Source organism: Pseudophryne corroboree, chromosome 11 (genome assembly GCF_028390025.1).
Source record: "Pseudophryne corroboree isolate aPseCor3 chromosome 11, aPseCor3.hap2, whole genome shotgun sequence".
NCBI lineage: Eukaryota > Metazoa > Chordata > Amphibia > Anura > Myobatrachidae > Pseudophryne > Pseudophryne corroboree.
Window position 1 is genome coordinate 155668257 of NC_086454.1, and position 8821 is coordinate 155677077.

An 8821-nucleotide genomic window follows, 5' to 3' on the forward strand; every position below is an offset into this window, starting at 1 on the left:
TCCCTGCCTCTGACATGTCTTACACACGTGTACAACACACACACACACAGGCACTCTGGGACTTATAGGGGACAGACCCACAGTAAAATCTGTCAGAGGGGGACAGTTTAGGAGCAGCCAGTTCACAACCCCAGCGCCAATATCTAATGCCTGTGAACACAGAATGCTCACTGACATGCAGCGCTTTTTACACAGTAAAACACACTTGTAAAGCACCAAATACGCTTGTGCCCCCCCCCCCCCGTTTTGCACCCTGATACTTGTAGTCAGAAGTGAAGGAGGACCAGCAATGTCTCTGCAGCCTGAGGAGAGAGAAAATGGCACTGAGCCGTGTGCTGGCTACCTGAGGAAGAAGCTCCGTCCCCACAATGGTGCGTTTTTACCTCAGAAACTTTTCATAATATTTATACTGGCGGGGGTAGGGTTGTTTCTGGGCATCTTATGCCCCCTTTTTGCTAGTTTATAGAGGTTTTTGCTGCCCCCCCCCCCACTGCCATGCAGTGCCTGTGTGTGTGGGCAGCAATGGCGCGCTGCCAGCCGCGCTGTACCTCAGCCGTCACTTTTTTTGATAGAAGATCTGTCTTCTTCTACTCACCCGTCTTCTGACTTTTGGCTCTGTGAGGGGGGTGACTGCGTGCTGTGGGATTGAGCATCTAGACACGGCTAGCATTCAGTACCCTTCAGGAGCTAATGGTGTCCTGTCAGCCAGAAGCAGAGCTATGAAACTCTTCAGGAAGCTGGTTCCTACTTCTGCCCCCTCAGTCCCACGAAGCAGGGAGACTGTTGCCAGCAGTTCTCCCTGAAAACAAAAAACCTAACAAGTCTTTTCAGAGAAGCTCAGTAGAGCTCCCCTAGAGTGCATCCAGTCTGCCTGGGCACATTTAAAAAAACTGAGGTCTGGAGGAGGGGCATAGAGGGAGGAGCCAGTTCACACCCATTGAAAAGCCTTAAGAGTGCCCATGGCTCCTGTGGAACAGTCTATACCCCATGGTCATGAAGTGGACCCCAGCATCCTCTAGGACGTATGAGAAATAAAAAAAACTAGAAAAGCTCCTATGGAGCTTCCCTAGCTGTGACCGGCTCCTCCGGGTACATTTTCTAAACTGAGTCTGGTAGGAGGGGCATAAAGAGGGAGGAGCAAGCCCACACTATTAAACTCTTAAAGTGCCAATGGCTCTTGGTGGACCCGTCTACACCCCATGGTACTAATGTAGACCCCAGCATCCTCTAGGACGTAAGAGAAAGTATGATATACCTTGTATGAATAAATCCATGTGAAGCTCATCATGCCCACAGAGGAACTATCCGAGGCAGCCATCTGAGCTATGCTGCGTAGGTTACTGCTGGCAGGATGAGCAAATAGTGGAAGTATAGCATACAGTGGGGTGAAATTACATGGTAAAACCAACAATATTATGGGGTAAATAAATGCACAGGATGACATGTAAAACTTTTTATGGACAATGTAGCACTGCTGTGTACTGCCAGGTGGAGGTAACCAGAGGGCGACCAGCACAGGATTTAATAGGCCTGCGAGGTCCACCTGCAGCAGCAGATTAGCACCATGCAGAGTGCTGGGGCACCAAGTGTTGAACACAGAGCAGGGAAGCGGCTGGGCAAGATGGTGGCCTCACAACTGCAGGGCAACATACACGATAGCGGCTGCGGCAAGATGGGGGTCACAACCGGCTCCCAGCAATCTCCTCCCTCAGCTCCCATGAAGGGAGGAAAGGGGATCTGCTAGGCAGAGATGCCTTAGGCTACCTTCACTGAAGTCTGTGACCAGCCTCCTGCATAAGGTCCTGGATGTGCCTCTCCCGCTCTCATAGGAAGGTCACAAGTGGCCATCGGGGGGGGATGATCCAGCTCCTCTGTCAACCCCTCCCACAGCAGTTGTATTAGCCTGTGCTCAGGATGGTCTCTGCAGGCAGCATGGCCAGTGAGCATACCTCAGGGCTGCCAGGGCAACATATCGGCGGTGGAATCAGACAGAGCAGGGACTCGATCGGGGAGCTCCCAAAAGCACCTGTGTCAGCTCACAGCAGTGGTAGATGAAGTGGTGCTCAGCCTGGTCTTTGGCGTGTCAACAACAGAAGAGAGGTGCAGGATAACAACTCTGGAGCTTGCGATCATCCCCAGCCCTCATCAGAAGCTAGAAACAAGTAAATAATTTTAAACACTAGTTTTCAGACTTTATTGCACAATTCTATGATATATACACTATTAGTAATTTGCAGCTATACTGGTTTCCCAACTGAATTTTAGTGCATACTAATAAAGATTATATATTTAAAATTAGATATTTGTTTCTCTATTGCACCTGTATCATTACTCTTTTTTTTTGGTGTCTGTGTGGTAGTATAACTGTATGTGCCGGACACTGCCATTATTTATATATGAGAACAGGACCAGGGCATCATATGGTTCCCTTTTGTTTCACTGTTACAATGAAGTTTGGAGACTTGACAACCCTTCCCTACCAGCTGCTCCAGTTACTGTGGTAAGCACCATAAAAGGCTAATCCACCCCTTCACTCCATTTTTCAGTTTAATAATTCCATTGCAAATGAAAAAGTTCCAGAAACCCAACACTGTCACTGCAATTTATTATTTCAAATCTAAGAATAGGATGTTCATTTAAAAACCATTATCGAACACATAAATAGAAGGAAAAATAGGATGTCTGGCCTACAATTACAAACTGGGCACAAAACACTTTCTAATAAATTGTTAATTAACAAAAATAAGATTTTAAACCTACCGGTAAATCTTTTTCTCCTAGTCCGTAGAGGATGCTGGGGACTCCGTAAGGACCATGGGGTATAGACGGGCTCCACAGGAGACATGGGCACTATAAAGAACTTTAGAATGGGTGTGCACTGGCTCCTCCCTCTATGCCCCTCCTCCAGACCTCTGTTGAAGAACTGTGCCCAGAGGAGACTGACAGTACGAGGAAAGGATTTTTGTAAATATAAGGGCGAGATACATACCAGCCCACACCATACACACCGTACAACATGGAATATACCAAACCAGTTAACAGTATGAATAAAACAGCATCAGCCAGAGACTGATCACAACTGTAACATAACCCTTATGTAAGCAACAACTATATACAAGCCTTGCAGAAATATGTCCGCACTGGGACGGGCGCCCAGCATCCTCTACGGACTGGGAGAAAAAGATTTACCGGTAGGTTTAAAATCTTATTTTCTCTTACGTCCTAGAGGATGCTGGGGACTCCGTAAGGACGATGGGGATTATACCAATGCTCCAGACCGGGCGGGAGAGTGCGGATGACTCTGCAGCACCGATTTAGCAAACATGAGGTCCTCATCAGCCAGGGTATCAAACTTGTAGAATTTTGCAAAAGTGTTTGAACCCGATCAAGTAGCTGCTCGGCACAGCTGTAATGCCGAGACGCCTCGGGTAGCTGCCCAAGAAGAGCCCACCTTCCTAGTGGAATGGGCCTTTACCGAATTTGGTAACGGCAATCCCGCCGTAGAATGAGCCTGTCGAATCGTGTTACAGATCCAGAGAGCAATAGTCTGCTTAGAAGCAGGAGCGCCAACCTTGTTGGCCGCATACAGGACAAACAAAGCCTCTGTTTTCCTAACTCTAACCGTCCTGGCTACATACATATTTAAGGCCCTGACTACATCCAGGGACTTGGAATCCTCCAAGTCACCCGTAGCCACCGGCACCACAATAGGTTGGTTCATATGGAACAACAAAACCACCTTACATAGAAATTGAGGACGAGTTCTCAACTCCGCTCGATCCACATGGAAAATCAGATATGGGCTCTTGTGAGACAAAGCCACCAATTCAGACACCCGTCTCGCAGATGCCAAGGCCAACAACATGACCACTTTCCAAGTGAGAAATTTTAACTCCACCGTTTGAAGAGGTTCAAACCAGTGTGATTGAAGGAACCGTAACACCACGTTAAGGTCCCACAGTGCCACTGGGGGCACAAAAGGAGGTTGGATGTGCAGTACTCCTTTCACAAAAGTCTGGACCTCTGGGAGAGAGGCCAACTCCTTCTGAAAGAATATAGATAAGGCCGAAATCTGCACCTTAATGGAGCCTAACTTTAGGCCCATATCAACTCCTGTCTGTAGAAAATGGAGAATACGACCCAGCTGAAAATCTTCCGTAGGAGCATTCTTGGCTTCACACCAAGACACATATTTCCTCCAGATACGGTGATAATGCCTCGCCGTTACCTCCTTCCTAGCTTTGATTAGAGTAGGGATGACTTCCCCCGGAATACCCTTCCTAGCTAGGATTTGGTATTCAACCGCCATGCCGTCAAACGTAACCGCGGTAAGTCCTGGAACACGCAGGGCCCCTGTTGTAAAAGGTCCTCCCTGAGAGGAAGAGGCCACGGATCTTCTGTGATCATTTCCTGAAGATCTGAATACCAGGCCCTTCGAGGCCAATCTGGAACAATGAGTATTGTCTGCACTCTTGTTCGTCTTATGATTCTCAATAGTTTTGAGATGAGTGGAAGAGGAGGGAACACATAGACCGACTGAAACACCCACGGTGTCACTAGGGCGTCCACCGCCACCGCCTGAGGGTCCCTCAACCTGGAACAATACGTCCGAAGCTTTTTGTTGAGGCGTGACGCCATCATGTCTATTTGAGGAAGTCCCCAACGACTTGTTACTTCTGCAAAGACTTCTTGATGAAGCCCCCACTCTCCTGGATGGAGATCGTGTCTGCTGAGGAAGTCTGCTTCCCAGTTGTCTACTCCTGGGATGAAGACTGCTGACAGAGAGCTTACATGATTTTCCACCCAGCGAAGAATCCTGGTGGCTTTTGCCATTGCTGCTCTGCTCCTTGTTCCGCCTTGGCGGTTTACATGCGCCACAGCTGTGACATTGTCTGACTGAATCAGAACGGGTAGGTTGCGAAGAAGATTCTCCGCTTGCTGTAGGCCGTTGTACATGGCCCTTAATTCCAGCACATTGATGCGTAGACAAGCCTCCTGGCTTGACCATATTCCCTGAAAATTTCTTACTTGTGTGACTGCTCCCCATCCTCGGAGGCTCGCGTCCGTGGTCACAAGAACCCAATCTTGAATGCCGAACCTGCGACCCTCTAGAAGGTGAGCACTCTGAAGCCACCACAGGAGAGATACCCTGGCCCTGGGGGACAGGCTTATTCTCCGATGCATTTGTAGATGGGACCCTGACCACTTGTCCAGAAGGTCCCACTGAAAAGCTCTTGCATGGAACCTGCCGAATGGAATGGCCTCGTAGGCCACCACCATCTTTCCCAATACTCGAGTGCATTGATGAACTGACACTCTTTTTGGTTTTAACAGGTCCTTGACCATGTTCTGGAGTTCCTGGGCTTTTTCCATTGGGAGAAAAACCTTATTTTTTTCCGTGTCCAGAATCATGCCCAAAAATGCCAGCCGAGTTGTCGGAACCAACTGCGACTTTGGTAGATTTAGAATCCAGCCGTGTTGTTGTAGTACGCTCAGGGAGAGACACGCTCTTTTAATGACAATCCTGTACAGCGAATCTCAGGTACGCCTGGTGAGGATATATGGGGACATGAAGGTATTCATCCTTTATGTCCAGAGACACCAAAAAATCCCCCCCATCCAGGCTGGAGATCACAGCCCGGAGAGATTCCATCTTGAATTTGAACCTCTTCAAATATAGGTTTAGGGATTTTATATTTAGAATTGGTCTGACCAAGCTGTCAGGCTTCGGGACCACAAACAGGGTTGAATAAAACCCCTTTCCCTGTTGCCCTAGGGGAACCTTGATAATCACCTGTTGTTGACACAGTTTCTGTATGGCAGCTGAAACTGTTTCCCTCTCTGGGGGGAGAAGCTGGCAAGGCCGAATTGAAAAATCGGTGTGGAGGCACATCTTCAAACTCCAGTTTGTAGCCCTGGGATACAATTTCGATCACCCAAGGATCCAAATCCGACTGAACCCAGACCTGGCTGAAGAGACGAAGACATGCCCCCACCGGTGCGGACTCCAGCAGCGAAGCCCCAGCATCATGCGGTGGATTTTGTAGAGGCCGGGGAGGATTTTTGTTCCTGGGAACTAGCCGTAGCTGGAGCTCTTTTCCCCTCTACCTTTACCTCTGGCGAGGAAGGAAGAGCCCCGTCCCTCTCTGAACTTATACGACCGAAAGGATTGCATCTGGTATTGAGGTGTTTTCTTTTGCTGTGGGGGAACATAAGGCAAAAAAGAAGACTTATCCGCGGTAGCTGTGGAAACCAGGTCCGCGAGGCCCTCCCCAAATAAAACTTCACCCTTGTAAGGCAAAGCTTCCATATGTCTTTTTGAATCTGCATCACCTGTCCATTGACGGGTCCACAGGGACCTTCTAGCAGAAACTGCCATGGCATTGGCTCTTGAACCCAACAGCCCAATATCTCTCGCAGCCTCTCTCATATATAACACTGCATCCTTAATGTGACCCAAGGTCAACAAAAATAAGAATTACTCACCGGTAATTCTATTTCTCGTAGTCCGTAGTGGATGCAGGGGACTCCGTAAGGACCATGGGGAATAGACGGGCTCCGCAGGAGACTGGGCACTCTAAAGAAAGATTCAGTACTATCTGGTGTGCACTGGCTCTTCCCTCTATGCCCCTCCTCCAGACCTCAGTTAAGGAAACTGTGCCCGGAAGAGCTGACATTACAAGGAAAGGATTTTGGAATCCAGGGTAAAACTCATACCAGCCACACCAATCACACTGTACAACTTGTGATAAACTTACCCAGTTAACCGTATGAACAACAACTGAGCATCACTCAACCGATGCTACATAACCATAACCCTTTGTTAAGCAATAACTATATACACGTATTGCAGAAAGTCCGCACTTGGGACGGGCGCCCAGCATCCACTACGGACTACGAGAAATAGAATTACCGGTGAGTAAATTCTTATTTTCTCTAACGTCCTAGTGGATGCTGGGGACTCCGTAAGGACCATGGGGATTATACCAAAGCTCCCAAACGGACGGGAGAGTGCGGATGACTCTGCAGCACCGAATGGGCAAACACCAGGTCCTCCTCAGCCAGGGTATCAAACTTGTAGAATTTTGCAAATGTGTTTGACCCCGACCAAGTAGCAGCTCGGCAAAGCTGTAATGCCGAGACCCCTCGGGCAGCCGCGCAAGAAGAGCCCACCTTCCTTGTGGAATGGGCTTTCACTGATTTTGGATGCGGCAATCCAGCCGCAGAATGAGCCTGCTGAATCGTGTTACAGATCCAGCGAGGAATGGTTTGCTTTGAAACAGGAGCACCCAGCTTGTTGGATGCATACAGGATAAACAGCGAGTCAGTTTTCCTGACTCCAGCCGTCCTGGCAACATAGATCTTCAAAGCCCTGACTACATCAAGCAACTTGGAATCCTCCAAGTCACGAGTAGTCGCAGGCACCACAATGGGTTGGTTCAAATGAAAAGATGACACCACCTTTGGCAGAAACTGCGGACGAGTCCGCAATTGTGCCCTATCCATATGGAAAACCAGATAGGGGCTTTTACATGACAAAGCCGTCAATTCTGACACACGCCTAGCTGAAGCCAAGGCCAACAGCATGACCACTTTCCACGTGAGATACTTTAGCTCCACTGTCTTAAGTGGCTCAAACCAGTGGGATTTCAGGAAACCCAAGACCACGTTAAGATCCCAGGGTGCCACTGGTGGCACAAAAGGAGGCTGAATATGCAGCACTCCCTTAACAAACGTCTGAACCTCAGGCAGTGAAGCCAGTTCTTTTTGAAAGAAAATGGATAGGGCCGAAATCTGGACCTTTATGGACCCTAATTTTAGGCCCATAGTCACACCCGACTGTAGGAAGTGCAGGAATCGACCCAGCTGGAATTCCTCTGTAGGGGCCTTCCTGGCCTCACACCAAGCAACATATTTTCACCATATATAGTGATAATGTTTTGCTGTCACGTCCTTCCTAGACTTTATCAGCGTAGGAATAACTGCATCCGAAATGCCCTTTTCTGCTAGGATCCGGCGTTCAACCGCCATGCCGTCAAACGCAGCCGCGGTAAGTCTTGGAACAGACAGGGCCTTTGTTGCAACAGGTCCTGTCTGAGAGGCAGAGGCCATGGGTCCTCTGTGAGCATTTCTTGCAGTTCCGGGTACCAAGTCCTTCTTGGCCAATCCGGAACAATGAGTATTGTTCTCACTCCTCTTTTTCTTACGATTCTCAGTACCCTGGCTATGAGAGGAAGAGGAGGAAACACATAGACCGACTGGAATACCCACGGTGTCACCAGTGCGTCCACAGCTATCGCCTGAGGGTCTCTTGACCTGGCGCAATACCTCTTTAATTTTTTGTTGAGACGGGACGCCATCATGTCCACCTGTGGCAGTTCCCAACGATTTACAATCTGCGTGAAGACTTCTTGATGAAGTCCCCACTCTCCCGGGTGGAGGTCGTGTCTGCTGAGGAAGTCTGCTTCCCAGTTGTCCACTCCCGGAATGAACACTGCTGACAGTGCTTGCATGTGATTCTCCGCCCAACGAAGAATCCTGGTGGCTTCCGCCATTGCCACCCTGCTTCTTTTGCCGCCCTGACGGTTTACATGAGCGACTGCCGTGATGTTGTCTGACTGAATCAGCACTGGTTGGTCTCGAAGCAGAGGCTCCGCTTGACTCAGGGCGTTGTATATGGCCCGTAGCTCCAGGATATTTATGTGCAGACAAGTCTCCTGACTTGACCACAGCCCTTGGAAGTTTTTTCCTTGAGTGACTGCCCCCCACCCTCGGAGGCTTGCATCCGTGGTCACCAGGACCCAGTCCTCTATGCCGAATC